We start from the raw sequence: 16,617 nt of genomic DNA, 5'->3' as shown, positions 1-16,617 counted from the left end.
TGATGATGATGATGATTTGAGATGGAGTTTCGCTCTGTCACCCAGGCTGGAGTGCAGTGACATCATGGTCTCGGCTCACTGCAACCTCCGCTTCCCAGGCTCAAGTGATTCTCCTGCCTCTGCCTCCCAAGTAGCTGGGATTGCAGGTGCCCACCACCACGCCCAGCTAGTTTTTGTATTTTTAGTAGAGATGGGGTTTCACCATGTTGGTCAGGCTGGTCTCGGCCTCCTGACCTCAGGTGATCCGCACACCTCAGCCTCCCAAAGTGCTGGGATTACAGGCATGAACCACCGTGCCCGGCCCTGTTGATGCATTATTAATCTCGGCACTTTGAAAAATGAAAATTTAAAAGCTAGCTTAGCTGTCAGTTGGAAAATATGCTGCGCAAAATGCTTAGATTCTGAACTAGTTCTGTGGTGAAGGGCATTTGTTAAATTAACCAGAAGCTGTGTTTTATTACTGTACGTGCAAATCATTTACACAAATGATTGAAATGTGTAAGAGATATATAGAAAATAGAGACAGTCTTATCTTTCAGTGTTTCTTCATTATGACTATAAAGTCTTCATTATGACTTTAGTTTCCTCATTCACTATGGAGCATAGTACTTTTTCACATCTTTAACAAAAGAAATTCATATTAGAAAAAAATGCCGAAATGATACAAATGTATAATTTAATAAGTAAATTTTTTTTTTTTGCATTTCCACTCCCTAGTGATAACTACTATTAAAAGTTTGGTAAGTGTTTTAGAAAAAAAATTATATTTAAAGAACTCACAGGCTGGGTGTGGTGGCTCACGCCTATAATCCCAACACTTTGGGAGGTCAAGGCAGGCGGATCACCTGAGGTCAGGAGTTCGAGACCAGCCTGACCAGCATGGTGAAACCCCATCTCTACTAAAAGTACAAAAATTAGCTGGGCATGGTGGCACACGCCTGTAATCCTAGCTACTGGGGTAGCTGAGGCAGGTGAATCACGTGAACCTGGGAGATGGAGTTTGTAGTGACCTGAGATTGTGTCACTGCACTCCAGCCTGGGTGATAAAGCAAGACTCTGTCTTCAAAAACAAACAAACAAACAAATAAGTAAAAGAAAAAAACTCACTAATGAATGTTTCTTGAATTTCTTCCAGGGACATAAATAAATATTTTCTTTTAGTAATATAATTGGCCATAATGTTGTGGCTTCGGATGAAAACTAAACTTTAGAATTTAGTTATGTCATAATGTAAACATTGTCTGTATGAGAATTTTGTAAAAATAATTGCCTATTTAGGTGCATAGATAAATTTTGCACTGTTTAACGCTTGCCCGGTTCCTCTCCTTACACCCCCTTGTCTCTCCTATACCATATGCTTAATTGCTGCATCCATTTGTTTTTGGAGGTTCTGTAGTGTAGGTGCTGCTGATGGCAGAACTAGCCATGACTTACTTTGCCATGTGTAGGGCAGGTGCTTTCAGCCTTTATCACTGACTGTTTCTGAACTCTGCAAAATACACTAATTGAAAAGTCATGTTAGGCAGCACAAAAGTACCCTATATGATGATAATATATCCTTGTTGGGTGAGTGAGATGCTGTTAATAGTTTGGATGCCTTAATAGTTTGGGTTGGTCTTGTCTGAATTTATATACTTAATTAAGAAATAGTGGAGAATTTAAATGTAAGGTAATTTTGCAGAAGTCATAGGAAAATAAAAGATAGGTTATTACTTATGCTAGTTTCCTTTTTTTTAATGTGAAAATTCTGAATTGCTTATTGAGAAGACTAAAGTTAAATATTCGATTCCCTTGCAGAAGAGGATGAACACGTGCTTCACGTGCTTTATCGCTGGATGGCACTGTGTGCTCTTGGACTGCCCTACAAATGGGATCTCTTTGGTGGTCAAAATGTTGTGTACTCATGTTTCTGGAGAAGGCTTTTTGTGTTCTTTTCTAATGTTTGTAATAGCTCATGTTACTTGTTGTCAAGTACATATTACATTTTATATTGTACTTAGTAGGAGAATATTTTAATTTCAATGCAATGCAAATTTTTTTCCCTTATAAGGCAAAATCTCAGAGAGAGGGGGAAGGGAGAGAGACAGAGTGAGTGACTCGTGTGTGTGTGTGTGTGTGTGTGTGTGTGTGTATGTGTATATGTGTGTGTGTGTGTAATTAATTTTAAGCTTATTGTTGAATTAACTTCTCTCTCCATTTGGTAACCTTCCTGTATAGGCCTCTAGGGTAGTGGTTAGGAAAACCTTAGTCTGTCTCTCGTGTGTGTGTGTTTGTGTGTGTGTAATTGATTTCAAGCTTATGGTTGAACCCACTTCTTTCCATTTGGTAACCATCTTATAGGCCTCTAGAGTAGTGGTTAGGAGCATGGACTCTGGAGCCAAACTACATTGATTTAAATCCTCAGTATACTACTAAGTAGCTATGACCCTCAAGTAAGTCATGAAATGCTCTATGCTTTAGTTTCCTCATTCACTAAATGGGAATAATAATAGTGTTTGCCTCCAAGGATTGCTGAGGATTAAAATGAATTAATTTTTGTTAAGTTCTTATGGCAGCGCCCATTACGTAGTAAGCACTAAATAAGTGTTAGCTCTATGACTATATTATTATTACCACTACCTTAGTTTCTCCTTTTTCTTCTCTTTCCTTCAATCCTTCTTCTGTCCATTTTCATCTTATTACTATGTTCCTTAGCCATGCATGTCCTGCCCTAGGAGCCCATTGGTTGCAGCAAAGCCTGATTTTTACCTAAAGTGTTTACTTTTTGATAGTCTTGCAATTATGATGTCTTCCATTATGAAGTAAGAGTCTTACTTTGCTACTACTTTTTTTTTTTAAATTTCAATTAGGGTAATGTATGTGTTAAAATACTTCAACTAAAATTAAATGAAACATGCTGATGGCGTATTTCTTATTGTAAACATCCATGTGAAGCTTATGGATTCTGGCTGATTCTTAGACTAGGCAGAGAACTGAGATAACATGAATGTTCAGGAAAGACCTCTTTGGTAGTCAGCTGTGATGCAAATCTGATCATTCTGAGGAAAAGTACTCCAGTGCACATTGACCTCTTTCACTAAAAGAGATCTTGAGGTAACTGAGGTCCAGACCTTTAGCATTAAATTGGTGAAAATCAGTACACTGAAACAAAGCTCAACATGAATTAGTACAGCCAGCACATATTACTCACTACAGGTAAAACTGTTATTCTCTTTTCTTGGGTCTTGTTTTGTTTTTGGTTCTATCAAGAAACTCCTCTTGACTCTAAACTGCATCATTTCCTGAACTTTCTAATGTACTCTCAAGCATGTCCTATATACATGAAGGATGTCAAAACTCAGAGACGAGATTTTTTTCAAGATGATTCATAACAATGGTATTTGAATTTTGTCCCTGCCCAAAATTTATATTAAGAATAAGAAGACACATGATATTGTTTTCCTCCTTCTGTTTTTTAAACATAGCCCTTTTTTTTTTTTTTGCCTCATGTAACCTCAAAACATGTTCATGTCCTTCTTTTCCTTTCCCTTCCTTCCCTTACCGTCCTCCCTCTCTTCCTTGCCTCCTTTGTGTTTCCTTAACCTTTTTTTCTTGAAGTTAGCTACAAGCCATGCATGGCTAAGTAACGTTGACCTTATGATTTGGGGACTAGGATAGAATTCCAAATACTTGTTATTTTTGAGTATCTTGATTAAAAAAAAAAAAAGATCAGTCACCATGCTAAAAGTAGGCCTGAGGCTGAAAGTGAGGTTAGTGAGGGGAAGAGGAAGGAAGACAGATTTTTTAAAGTGGTGCATTGGGATAGAGACTTCTCATAGTCGCTCATATTGCATAGTTTTAATAGTGGAAGTGATTACTGCTAGGACAGTGTCAAGAAATACAAAACCCATTGATGGGAACTGTTTTAGGAACTTCCATTGGTCTTTGTTCTTTCCTCAATTTTGTCCTCTGTATTTGTTCTTAGGACCTTGGAAGTGGTTTTTGAACAATAATTTTCTTTTAGTGGGCAGGACTATGAAGTTCATGCCCCAGGGGAAGAGACTGATACGTGCAATCATTATTGTTGTGGGAAACACAGACCTATATATTAGAACAGGATACACTGCAGTCATTTGTGTAGGAATCCACTTAATGTGACTTGAAAGGGAATTTTCCTGACCACTGTCATGTCTGGCTTCATGTTCAGACATTCTTTCTGAAATACTCATTTAATCAGAGGTTTCTCTTGTGAAGGAATTTTTTTTTTTTTTTTTGGGTCCAGGTTTTCAAGAGTTCCGTCAAATATCCATATAAGGTTTTTAGACAAATGGAAAAAACCTACTTTTGAGAAGCAGTGATGGCTTTTTCACTAGAAATAAAAAATTCCAGGTTTTATAGTTTGTTTCTTAAAAATATATGATTAAATAATTATCTTCTCTTTTTAACATTTTTTTTTGCTGACTTCTTACTTTGTGACTTGAAATGTATGTTACAGTCTTCTTTTGTGCTTGAATAACAATGGTTTGAAAAGGAACAAAAAGGAATCTAAAGATGATATTTCAATTTGTCCAACAGTGTTCAATTTAAGCCTTTTATTTTTTAAAATTTCAAACAAGCGCAATGACTTGATTTTTTTTCCCTATGTTATCATCTAAGAGTGTGTTTTGAATGTGTGTTTTGACCGTAAACCAGGAGTTGCAAAGTCAAATGCTTAACTATGCCAGACGGGTAATTAAAATAAGTGAACTGAGTCAGACGAAAAACAATAGGAAATGGTGATGGATATGGACTAAAGAGCCCACATCCTGTCTGAGGAGAGAGTCACTACTCTCTCCAGCATGTGCAATCACGTGACATTGTGATCCCAGTGCAGTGGTGTGCTGGTAAATGTTTAACAACTGGCTCATTAAAACAAGAAAAACAACAACAACAAACTGTCACAGGTAGCATTTGCCAATTCTCATGGTGTAAACACTCCCACATAGCTAATTTCAAGCCTCTACTATGATTGTCACTGCATATGTTTATAAGGGATACTAATAATTGGCTCAGTGAGCAAGTACAAGCTAGCTCCAGCACACCACTAGTCCCAGTGTAACCAGGTTTGCAATTTTTGAAGAAAACTGATTTTTTTATATAAAATCTGTTGGGTTTTAAAATACTATGTAGCCAAAAAAAAAAAACCATATTAATGAACTAAATCATACTTATCAGTTGCCAATTTATAATCTGTGACAGTAAACTGATAATACTTCTTGGAACTCTTATTAGAAATTAATTTTGCTATTTTATAGTCAAACTGCAGATGTCTAATCAATGGTTTCACTGGTATTTTTTGGAATCAACAATTTTTTTATTTTTATTTTTTTACACATGAAAATGTACTGCTATCAACAGTGTTTTAATGTATGTTTAATATTGGTATAAGGTAAAAATTAGCAGTTTAGAAATTATTCTTTGATTAATTAGAACAGCCAGTATACTTGGAATTTCTAAAACTGACTAAACCTGGCTTGCCGTCTGGGGGGAGGTTGTTTTTCCTGGATGCATTATTTGTGTTAGTGAAAGATGGAAAATGTCAGTCTAATTTATTGAAATTACAAAATTGTTGTACAGCAAAACCCTAAGTAAGCTGTTTTGTGTGTATTCCCTTGGATGATATTTTTTAAATTATATTTTACAATTCTTCTTACTTTTGAGTATTTTTGAAGCACTTTTTACAATGTTACCCTGAAGTCATACAGACAAGGCTGTGAGGAGGTTAGTGCTATTTTGTAAACTTGACTCAAGGTACAGGACTTAGCTGTCCAAGGGAGTGTAATGAGGGCTGAGCTGAGACTGGGTCTCAGGCCTGTTGAATCAGGGTCCAAATTCCTTTTCGCCAGACTGCTGAGGATGTAAAAAAGATTAAAAAATTCTGCCCTCTTCAGAACTGTCTAGCCCTCCAATTGTGGTTAAAGGGTGAATGGAGGATATGGCTAAGATAACGATCATTGTTGGATGAATATAAGAATTGACATAACAAAGCAGAGTGCCTCCTTAAGGGTGTTATCATATTACAGTCTTCTCACATATAAAACATAGTTGTGGGTATGTTAGAATGCAGATCATATGCAAATGTGCAGAATTAGGGACATATGAGTATATGGATATATGATATAGTATGTCATCAAAGGCTGATTGTGTTAGTTTACCTTTGAGGTCTCTTAGGGGTGATGTTGAAAAGCCCAAACATGTCTATAGCTTGCAGCTTAGATCTTAAAAGCCATCCAGTTTGTGCCATGTGGTCTGTTGATGAGGAGTTCTGACTGTAATGTAAGTTAGTGAATTTCTGAAATCAGTTTCCTTGATTTTATTCTCTGGTGAGATGCATTAGTAAGAACAGAGGAACAATTATCCAGGTGTTTGTGTGTGTAGTGGGATATTCTCAGTGTTCTGTTCCTGTGAAGTGATGGCCATACAGTATATTTAACAAAAGCATTTTGTATGAGTTTGGGGAGGGGGCAAGGAGGTGTGAAAATAACACAATTGTCATGCAAACTCATGTTTGAAGTAAGTCTTCTAGGCCTGTTTTCAATCATACTGTGTCCCTCAACTCCTCATGTCACTGGGCATTATTATTATTATAATCTCAGCATATCGTCCCTCTAAGTCACTGAGTTTTATAGTGTTTAGTGTGTGTCTTTTACCCTAGGCTATTTTTCCATGGGGACAGAAAATTCATGTCTTTTCACCATTCTGTCTCAGCACTTAGCACGGTGCCTGAATGAAGTAATAAGTATTTGCTGAATGAAAACAATGAAATGTGCATACAAGATTTTTAAAACTTTCAAATAAAACAGCATTAATATATGAGAATATAAAATGTGTTTTCTCTCACTTGCTATTCTTCAGATTGTTTTTTAAATCACTGAGTATGTTTAATTAATACAGCAATCCTTTGCATTATGTACCTGTATTCTTTACATGAATTTTTGCTTGAAGTGTAAACACGTAACACGTATTTTACCTGCTGGATCATTTGGTCACTGAAATCATGCATTTCTTGTCCTATTCCACACCTGGCTTTGCACCTTTCCCTGGAACTCCCATGAGATAGATCACTTTAAGAAGAGTCATCAGTAAAGAACTTCATCATGTACTGTGTAGTCTAGTGAGTCTCCCCTGTTATTTTGGGAACCATTCCACAGAAGCTCAAGAGAGCAGTGCAGTGCGACATGGCCAGAGAAGGACTGTGCCAGCTGTGCAGTGGATCATACAAGTAATCATCAGATTCACCATTACATTCTGGGATTTTGGTTGATCAGAATGATCAGATGTAGGGAGACTGTCTAAGTTAATTTATTTTGATTTCATGCTGGGGCTTGTTTCATGAGCTTGTGATATGTCGGGTAGCTCTGTTACTTAATAGTTCTAAGAAAATGCCTGAAATTCCACTAAGAGAGCTTCATTCCTTTAGCTGTAGAGAAAGCTTTTGAATCTTTATTAATTTTTTATTAAAGTCTGTGTAGCCCTGGAAAGGGCAACATCATGAATAACCTTTACTTGATTCCATTTTTGGTGATGTGGCTGTGCATTTCCACTGTTGTTCTATTTCTTTCCTCTTTCAGTGCCAAACTTCATATGTTATTAGTATTTGAGGTTTCTGCTTCCTACCCACTAATTATTTTCTTAATGCTTTGCATTAGATTGTACACTCCCATCCTGCTACTGATAATGCCTTTGATATACATTCAACACTCTTCCTTCTAACACTCTCCTCCTTTGGCCTTTAGACACCACACCACCTCTTATTCTTCCCACCTGTTTTTTTTGTCCCCTCGTTGGTTGACTCCAGTGTTCTGCCCTTGTCCTCTGCTTTCCCTCCAATTATCCAGTCTAGTCATCCACTTCAGTGGCTTTACCCTTGTGTTAGTTTTCTGTTGCTGCATAACAGATTATCAGAAATGCAATATGAAAGGTGCCTTCCAACAACACAAACTATGATTTTATAGTTTCTATGTGTCTGTTGTCTGGTAATGGCTTAGATGGCGTCTCTGTTCAGGTCTTAAAAGGCTGCCATTCAGGTATCTGCTGGACTGAATTTCTCAGCAGGACCTCAGAGGTCTTTTCCAAGCTCATTTAGATTGTTGGCAGAATACAGTTTCTAGAGCTCATGGAGGTTGTGGGTTTCAAGGCCAACAGGAGCATGACTCTCTGAGCTTCACCTTCCTTTAAAAGTTAGGCCAGGCCCACTCAAGGTAATCTCTTTTTTGATGAATTCATTATTAACTGATTACAGACCTAATTATGAGAGTGACATTGCATTGTACAGGATGTATATGCCAGAGGATGGGACTCTTACTGGCCATCTTAGAATCCTGCTTACCCCAAGCCTCAGTGTAGATGGCCACTAAGTATTCATGACTGTCTCTCATCATTATTCAGGGCTCCAGTGGGTGGATGGCAACCACTCATAGGCATCTCCACCTGGACATCCTATCGACACCTTTAAATAAATACCCCTTCCCCAAACAAACAATCCCACTCTAACCTAGCATATTTCTTCACCAAAAAAGCCATTTTTTTTCTTTTTCTTTTTTTTGAGATGGAGTCTTGCCCTGTCACCCAGGCTGGAGTGCAGTGGTGCAGTCTCGGCTCACTGCAACCTCTGCCTCCCGAGTTCAAGTGATTCTCCTGTCTCAGCCTCCCGAGTAGCCAGGATTACAGGCGCCTGCCACCTCGCCTGGCTAATTTTTGTGTTTTTAGTAAAGACGGGGTTTCACCATGTTGACCAGGCTGGTCTTGGACTCCTGACCTCAGGTGATCTGCCCGTCTCGGCCTCCCGAAGTGCTAGGATTGCAGGCGTGAGCCACCTCGCCCGGCCAAGAAAGCCATTTCTATAAAGTAAATTCACATTTCTTGTAAGTTCTAGCCTAAAAACATTGGAACCCTCTTTGTAACTTCTTGTTTATTCCCTACAGTCTGTTCCCAGGACTTGTGATTCCATCCTTTAAATGTCTCTCAGATTTGCCATTTCTTCTCTTTTTTTTTTTTGAGATAGAGTCTTGCTCTGTCGCCCAGGCTGGAGTACAGTGGCGCGATCTTGACTCACTGCAACCTTCGCCTCCCAGGTTCAAGGGATCCTCCTGCTGCAGCCTCCTGAGTAGCTGGGATTACAGGCGTGAGCCACCGCGCCTGGCCCGTTCTTCTCTTTTGCACTGTCCATACCTTACAAAGACCTGTGCAAGTTAACTTATTGCCTTGTGAGAAAGGGAAACAGTCTAAGGAATGCCTACATGCATTATATTCCATACTTCCATCGTTTTGTGCCACCTCTCTCCCCTTTTTGAAGGGGATAGTACATTATTGAATGGTGTTGGCTCATGCCTGTAATCCTAGCACTTTGGGAGGCTGACGCGGGTGGATCACTTGAGGTCAGGAGTTTGAGACCAGCCTGGCCAACATGGCAAAACCCCGTCTCTACTAAAAATAAAAAAATTAGCCAGAAATCGGCTAATTGAACTCGGGAGGCAGAGGTTGCAGTAAGCTGAGATCGTGCCATTGCACTCCAGCTTGGGCAACAGAGTGAGACTCCATCTCAAAAAAAAAAAAAAAAAAAAGAATGATGTTGAAGAAACAGTAACAAAAGAGCACCAGGACATAAAGGCAATGGTAATCAGAACTGGAGGAAAATGTGACAAATAGAGAATTGGAGAAAGTCCTAGAATAACCAGACAAAGGATGTGAAGCCCTTCCCAGAATGAATCACTCCTATGGAAGAAACAGCCCCTTGGGCTCCATGAAATAATGAAAGAAATCTGTAGAAGTTAGAAGGAAGTAGCCTTTATTCAACTTGTTTGCTTTTGATATGCTTAGTGCTATCTCATGGAACCCATTGGTCACCCCATTTACAACAGACTCACCCCACTCCCTATTCCTAGGCCCATTCTTTTTTTTTAAATTTAAATTTTAATTTTTTCATATTTAAATTTTTTATTTTTTTATTTCACTAGGTTTTGGGGGAACAGGTGTGTTTGGTTATATGAATAAGTTCTTTAGTAGTGATTTCTGATATTTTGATGCACCCCATCACCTGAGCAGTGTACACTGTACCAACATGTAATATTTTATCCCTCACCACCCCCCACCCTTTCCTGCAAGTCCCCAAAGTCCAACGTATCATTCTTATGTCTTTGCATCCTCATAGCTTAACTCCCACATATGAGTGAGAACATTGGATATTTGGTTTTCCATTCCTGAGGTACTTCACTTAGAATAATAATAATCATCATCATCCAGGTTGCTGTTAATGTCATTATTTCATTCCTTTTTATGGCTGAGTAGTACACCACATAAACAGAATTAAAAACAAAAACCACATGATTGTCTCAATAGACAGAAAAAGCATTTGACAAAATCCAGCATCCCTTTATAATTATGATTAAAACCCCAAGCCAATTCTGACTTCAGGGAAGGTTTGCTATTTCTTTTCTCTACCCATCCGTGGGTCTTTAGCATCATCATGCACTCAATTTTAGCCCCACAGTGTCTTGCTCCCTGAAGATTCCCTCATTGTTCCTTAAGCCACCTTTCCTCCTTTCTTCATCCTGAATACGGGGCCTTAGTCCCTGACATTGTTTCCTAACTCAGCCTCTGTGTTTATCCATCTGGTATGTGGGGAAGGAACAAGTGGGCTTGGGCTTTGTCACTTCAGTGGGCAGAACCACTGAACAAGGCAAATTTCAGCCTGACCTCCTCATTCTGTGGAGATGCTTTTCTACTATTGTAGCTTTCTGTGGGAATTGTACCTAACTTTCCTCCTTTTCTCTTGAGCATTTCTTCTTTAAATTCTTCAAATTAGAGGAAAGCAGTGTTATTCATTCATTTTTGAGTTTAACTAATAGTTACTGATTGCCTACAGTGTGTCTTGGGAGTGTTCCTGTTGTGGAGAGAGAGCAGGAAACAAATCAGACAAATCCTTTGCTTCCTGAAGCTTGCATTCTAGCAGACAGAGATCCAGAAGACAAAATGACCCATCTGAGTGAATGATAGAAGAGTTGACTGAGAGATGACATTTCAAACCATAATTCCTCCTCTTCTACTTTTTTTCTCATTGTCTCCATCTCGCTTAGAACTCCACGTCTTCAATTATTCTTTTCTCTTGTATATGTAGATGAACTCCAGTTATTTTTTTATTTTTATTTTTTTTGAGACAGGGTCTTGCTCTGTTTCCTAGGCTGGAGTGCAGTGGCATGATCATAGTTCTCTGCAGCCTCAATATTCTGGGCTCAAACAATCCTCCCGTCTCAGTCTCCTAAGTAGCTGGTTCTACAGGTGCACACCACCATGCCTTGGCCTCCCAAAATGATGGGATTATAGGCATGAGCCACCGTGCCTGGCCAGTTATTTTATTTTATTTTTTTACATCCTCAAAAAGAAAACCTTTATTCTTTCTGCTCACCAGCTTAAGCTATGGTCCAGTATCTCTCCTCTCCTTTTTACACAAGCTCTGAGATACCCCTGTGGCTGTCACATTGTTTTCATTCATTCCTTTGCCCCTGTTAATCTGGATTTTGTCCTTGCTGCTTTGTTGACACTGCATTTTGAGAATCATCTGTGATCTCCTGGTCATTAAATTTAATAGCTTGTCTCAGTTTTTATTCTCAATACTTTTCCAAACATGTGACTGTGACCACAATATTTTCCTACTGGGAAGGCCCTTTCCCTTGTTTTTGCATGACTAAATTCTCTTTATTAAAAAATGTTAGCTCGAATGCCACTTTTTATCCCTTCTTGATTTCTTAAAAAAGTCTCTTGTAGCATTGATCATTTCTATTCTGAATTATAAATAATAAATTAACCTTTCTGAGAGATGAAACTGTTTTACTGATTTTGGGATCTCCCACTACACTTACCAGATTGCTTTGCATATAATAATTACTTATTAAATATCTGTTAAATGCATGAAGAAAGTAATAAACACAAGTAAGTTTCATGTCATTTTTAGAACTTTTCAAAACTAGAGTTGTAGAATAATGTAATATTTTATTCTACAAGCAGAAATATTTTGAATATCTGTTATCTAAAATGTAAAAAAGTATTTGAAGAAGACACTTGAAACTGAAGACTTGCTATCACAGGAATAAATAAGCACACCCTGTCATTAAAGGTTGTTTTTCTACATTTCCACTTACTCATCACATTTTGTTTAGTTGTTCATAACCACTCTTTGAGTCATGTGATTGACTGGGTCAGTGGTTCATGGTAAGAAATATGTTTGATGTATTATTCTCAACATGCTTTTGAAATTCTGTCTCTCTTTGCTGTCTGGTCTTACCTCTGGCATTTGATATCCAGTTTCCTCATATGTCTGATTTTTATTCTTATGGATTGGGAAAATTACTCTCAGTATAATGTGGATCTGTTTTTCTTTTGAGTTCATAAATAAAATAAACATCAATATGATTTGACCATTGTTAATGATAATTCAGAGGAATGGGTAATAGGTATGTTCCTTTCATTAAGTTAAAAAATGACTGTGAAGAGAATAATTCCATTATGTGTTTTTTCTTTGGTAAGTAAATAAAAGTAGAGATTTTAAAACTATTTAACAACTCTACTGGTTTTCAATGTTTACAGGTAAAATATTTATGGGTTGAAGTTTATTTCTAATTACATTACAGTGAAGCCAAACCATATTTGCAGCAAAGCAGAAAACTTTGAATAAGTACTGCATTATGTATTATGTAATAATTAAGGTCCAATTTATCTGTAGAGGTTCACCTAATTGGAAAGGATGCTCAATCACTATTTTTTCTTTACCAAATAGTAAGTTCCAGCTAAACTTTTCCAGGTTCAGGGCCACTCAGAAATTTTGAGAGAAGTCTGATTCTGTATCTAATTTAGTATAGAATGCCAGAAACCAGGCTAGGTGAGTTCAGACCCTGGCTTGTCCACTTACTAGGCATATAACTTTGGGCAGATTATCAGACTACTCAGTGCTTCAGTTTTCTTATCTGTAAAATGGAGTCATCATAGTACCTCTCCCATAAAATTATGATGAGGTAATTCATGTAAATGAGATAATTCATGTAAAATGCTTAGAACAGTGTGCAGTAAGTGTTAGCTTTGATCAGTTGTAAATACTAGAAACTGATAAATGTGGCGCAGATGGGTAGAATACTGATTCTCCTTTTAACATGGCATGGACAATATACCTTGTGTACTCTGGAGTCTTTTTTCCTCCTCGACCCTAGTTATTCTGAAAAAAATCTCTTCACCTTATGGTGTGAGGGACAAAGTGAAGCAAGTTAAATTGCAAAGGGAATTTGACATGTAAAGTAACAGTATTAGGTTAAAAAGAGAGATGCCAGAAACTCGGACTCTCTCCCTGAGGCGAGGTCAAATTTTTTTTCTCGAAAGTTGTGTTTTCTACGAATGCTAGCCCCTTCATTTCTCTTTTAGCATTTTTTCCCCATAAGATATTTTGTAGTTAGTAAATGAGTGATGTTGAGCAGAAGGATATGAGAATTTATTGATTTAGTTAACAGTGTGTTTTCTAAGTAAGTACAGGTGACAGTAGAGGACTTCTAGTCCATTCCATTGATATAGGGGGACTTGCCTGGAATATAAAATGTGAAGCCAAGGATACAACCAAAGATACAAATGTGAAGCTACTTACTACTCGGGTGAAAGGGGCAGGGAGCAGAAAGGCTGAACAGAGAGGAGTTAGTGGCTTAGTGATGGTGTAGAGAGTACAGTGACCTACGTTTGGGTCAGGATTTTTCCGTTCGTCAACTATGAGACCTAGACAACATACTTAATCTCCTTGGTCTTTAGTTTTTTCTTATAAAATGGGAGTTGCAATGTGACTTAATTTGCTTTCATTCATTGCTTGTTCATACACCATAATGACCAGGTGATTTAATTATAGAAATCAATGCCTTCCTATGACACTTAGAATAATATCTCAGATCCTTACCCAGGCCTGCAAGGACCCGTATGATATGGCCCTTGTACACTTTCCTGACCTCATCTTGTACTACTGTCTCTTTTTTTTTATTTATTTTTTTATTATACTTTAGGGTTTTAGGGTACATGTGCACAATGTGCAGGTTTGTTACATATGTATCCATGTGCCATGTTGATTTCCTGCACCCATTAACTCGTCATTTAGCATTAGGTGTATCTCCTAATGCTGTCCCTCCCCCCTCCCCCCACCCCACAACAGTCCCTGGAGTGTGATGTTCCCCTTCCTGTGTCCATGAGTTCTCATTGTTCAATTCCCACCTTTGAGTGAGAACATGCGGTGTTTGGTTTTTTGTCCTTGCGATAGTTTACTGAGAATAATGTTTTCCAGTTTCATCTATGTCCCTACAAAGGACACGAACTCATCATTTTTTATGGCTGCATCGTATTCCATGGTGTATATATGCCACATTTTCTTAATCCAGTCTATCGTTGTTGGACATTTGGGTTGGTTCCAAGTCTTTGCTATTGTGAATAGTGCCACAATAAACATACGTGTGCATGTGTCTTTATAGCAGCATGATTTATAGTCCTTTGGGTATATACCCAATAATGGGATGGCTGGGTCAAATGGTATTTCTAGTTCGAGATCCCTGAGGAATCGCCACACTGACTTCCACAATGGTTGAACTAGTTTACAGTCCCACCAACAGTGTAAAAGTGTTCCTATTTCTCCACATCCTCTCCAGCACCTGTTGTTTCCTGATTTTTTAATGATGGCCATTCTAATTGGTGTGAGATGGTATCTCACTGTGGTTTTGATTTGCATTTCTCTGATAGCCAGTGATGATGAGCATTTCTTCATGTGTTTTTTGGCTGCATAAATGTCTTCTTTTGAGAAGTGTCTGTTCATGTCCTCTGCCCACTTTTTGATGGGGTTGTTTGTTTTTTTCTTGTAAATTTGTTTGAGTTCATTGTAGATTCTGGATATTAGCCCTTTGTCAGATGAGTAGGTTGCAAAAATTTTCTCCCATTCTGTAGGTTGCCTGTTCACTCTGAGGATAGTTTCTTTTGCTGTGCAGAAGCTCTTTAGTTTAATGAGATCCCATTTGTCGATTTTGGCTTTTGTTGCCATTGCTTTTGGTGTTTTAGACATGAAGTCCTTGCCCACGCCTATGTCCTGAATGGTATTGCCTAGGTTTTCTTGTAGGATTTTAATGGTTTTAGGTCTAACATATAAGTCTTTAATCCATCTTGAATTAATTTTTGTATAAGGTGTAAGGAAGGGATCCAGTTTCAGCTTTCTACATATGGCTAGCCAGTTTTCCCAGCACCATTTATTAAATAGGGAATCCTTTCCCCATTTCTTGTTTTTGTCAGGTTTGTCAAAGATCAGATAGTTGTAGCTATGTGGCATCATTTCTGAGGGCTCTGTTCTGTTCCATTGATCTATGTCTCTGTTGTGGTACCAGTACCATGCTGTTTTGGTTACTGTAGCCTTGTAGTATAGTTTAAAGTCAGGTAGCGTGATGCCTCCAGCTTTGTTCTTTTGGCTTAGGATTGACTTGGCGATGCGGGCTCTTTTTTGGTTCCATATGAACTTTCAAGTAGTTTTTTCCAATTCTGTGAAGAAAGTCATTGGTAGCTTGATGGGGATGGCATTGAATCTATAAATTACCTTGGGCAGTATGGCCATTTTCATGATATTGATTCTTCCAACCCATGAGCATGGAATGTTCTTCCATTTGTTTGTATCCTCTTTTATTTCATTGAGCAGTGGTTTGTAGTTCTCCTTGAAGAGGTCCTTCACATCCCTTGTAAGTTGGATTCCTAGGTATTTTACTCTCTTTGAAGCAATTGTGAATGGGAGTTCACTCATGATTCGGCTCTCTGTTTGTCTGTGATTGGTGTACAAGAATGCTTGTGATTTTTGTACATTAATTTTGTATCCTGAGACTTTGCTGAAGTTGCTAATCAGCTTAAGGAGATTTTGGGCTGAGACAATGGGGTTTTCTAGATATACAATCATGTCATCTGCAAACAGGGAGAATTTGACTTCCTCTTTTCCTAATTGAATACCCTTTATTTCCTTCTCCTGCCTGATTGCTCTGGCCAGAACTTCCAGCACTATGTTGAATAGGAGCAGTGAGAGAGGGCATCCCTGTCTTGTGCCAGTTTTCAGAGGGAATGCTTCCAGTTTTTGCCCATTCAGTATGATATTGGCTGTGGGTTTGTCATAGGTAGCTCTTATTATTTTGAGATACATCCCATCAATACCTAGTTTATTGAGAGTTTTTAGCATGAAGGGTTGTTGAATTTTGTCAAAGGCCTTTTCTGCATCTATTGAGATAATCATGTGGTTTTTGTCTTTGGTTCTGTTTATATGCTGAATTACATTTATTGATTTGCATATGTTGAACCAGCCTTGCATCCCAGGGATGAAGCCCACTTGATCATGGTGGATAAGCTTTTTGATGTGCTGCTGGATTCGATTTGCCAGTATTTTATTGAGGATTTTTGCATCAATGTTCATCAAGGATATTGGTCTGAAATTCTCTTTTTTGGTTATGTCTCTGCCAGGTTTTGGTATCAGGACGATGCTGGCTTCATAAAATGTGTTAGGGAGGATTCCCTCTTTTTCTATCAATTGGAATAGTTTCAGAAGGAATGGTACCAGTTCCTCCTTGT

The 16,617-nt window shown here is 38.2% G+C and overlaps 1 protein-coding gene and 1 long non-coding RNA gene across 5 annotated transcripts in view; one reads left to right on the top strand and one right to left on the bottom strand.

Moving 5' to 3' along the window:
* The window catches only part of LOC129490004 (uncharacterized), a 28,852-nt gene extending 26,116 nt beyond the window's left edge, over nt 1-2,736 (bottom strand). The window contains exon 1 of the long non-coding RNA XR_008660138.2: nt 2,620-2,736. This is a non-coding gene — a long non-coding RNA (uncharacterized lncRNA). The remainder of the gene's footprint in view (nt 1-2,619) is intronic.
* Nucleotides 1-16,617, top strand: part of SUGCT (succinyl-CoA:glutarate-CoA transferase) — a 769,733-nt gene that overhangs the window by 168,287 nt on the left and 584,829 nt on the right. The window lies entirely within an intron of this gene.

Source organism: Symphalangus syndactylus, chromosome 9 (assembly GCF_028878055.3).
Source record: "Symphalangus syndactylus isolate Jambi chromosome 9, NHGRI_mSymSyn1-v2.1_pri, whole genome shotgun sequence".
Taxonomy (NCBI): domain Eukaryota; kingdom Metazoa; phylum Chordata; class Mammalia; order Primates; family Hylobatidae; genus Symphalangus; species Symphalangus syndactylus.
The sequence above is the reverse complement of the archived record's forward strand: the minus strand, read 5'-3'. Positions and strand labels throughout refer to the sequence as shown.